Source organism: Antrostomus carolinensis, unplaced genomic scaffold (assembly GCF_000700745.2).
Source record: "Antrostomus carolinensis isolate BGI_N321 unplaced genomic scaffold, ASM70074v2 scaffold19165, whole genome shotgun sequence".
In the NCBI taxonomy this organism is placed as follows: Eukaryota; Metazoa; Chordata; class Aves; order Caprimulgiformes; family Caprimulgidae; genus Antrostomus; species Antrostomus carolinensis.
Window position 1 is genome coordinate 1,590 of NW_010315915.1, and position 1,072 is coordinate 2,661.

The 1,072-nt window shown below is 56.4% G+C and overlaps 1 pseudogene; it reads right to left on the minus strand.

Annotated features, from left to right (window-relative positions):
- Positions 1-641: 641 nt before the first annotated feature.
- On the minus strand, positions 642-1,065 carry LOC104525070 (G protein-activated inward rectifier potassium channel 1 pseudogene; annotated as a pseudogene).
- Between the last annotated feature and the right edge of the window lie 7 nt (positions 1,066-1,072).

A 1,072-nucleotide genomic window follows, 5' to 3' on the forward strand; every position in this document is an offset into this window, starting at 1 on the left:
ACACCCACACAAAGGGCAGGGCACCCATGTCCCCTGCCGAGCACCCACATCTCCTGCCATCCACAGGAACCCACGGGATGCTCTGCACACATCAAGCATCACCCACCCCATCCCCCCTCTTCACGCTTGTCCCCACTCCCCTGGGCACACGCAGGTGCTGCAGCGGGTATCCCCAAAACACCCCATTTCCTGGGGACACCCAGGTCCATCAGCACATTTTAAACATCTAAATTGTGCTTTTCATCGAGTTCACGCGCCGTGGAAATAAAGTTCTGCTGGGCTGAAAGCTCAGCATTGCCCAAACCCAGGGACACGGGCCAGAAGGCACAGGGGCACCCAGGGAGGGGACCTGCCACCGGTCACATGTCAGGGAAATCTCGGATTTATAGAAATATCCAAAATAGAGAACATATAAAAATATACATGAAACCCCCTGATGAATGGAAATGTTCTCCCACAAGGAGATGTTTCCATGATGTTTCCACAAGATGGTCAATCAGATGGGTGGGCAAATCAGGTGCCTGATGGCTGAGTGCCTGCAGAGCATGGCGGGGACAAGAGCAGGGGACAGCCAAGAGGTGGGGACAGGGAGGGGGACAGCGAGATGTTGAGTGGTGGCATCTCTGGAGGACCTCACTTACTTTGAGGAGCTTACAACGGATCTGCGCCGAGACCATGTGGCTGTTACGAAGGTTGCCCACCCGGAACATGAGGGTGAGCTTGCCGTCCCGCATGGAGATGGCGGCGTGCTCGCTGAACATCAGCGTCTCGGCCCTCTTCTTGGGTTGGGACATCTTGATGAACATGCAGCCGATGAGGAAGGCGTCGACGATGGAGCCCAGGATGGACTGGAAGAGGAAGAGGATGATGCCCTCGGGACATTTGTCGGTGATGTAGCGGTACCCGTAGCCGATGGTGGCCTCGGTCTCGATGAAGAAGAGGAAGGCTGAGGGAGGGGAAGTTGTAGACGTTGGCCACGCAAGGGGTGTAGCTGTCATCGTGAGCCTTGTTGAGGTCACCCCGCATGTAGGCGATCACCCACCACATGGACGCCATGAAGAGCCAGGCCACC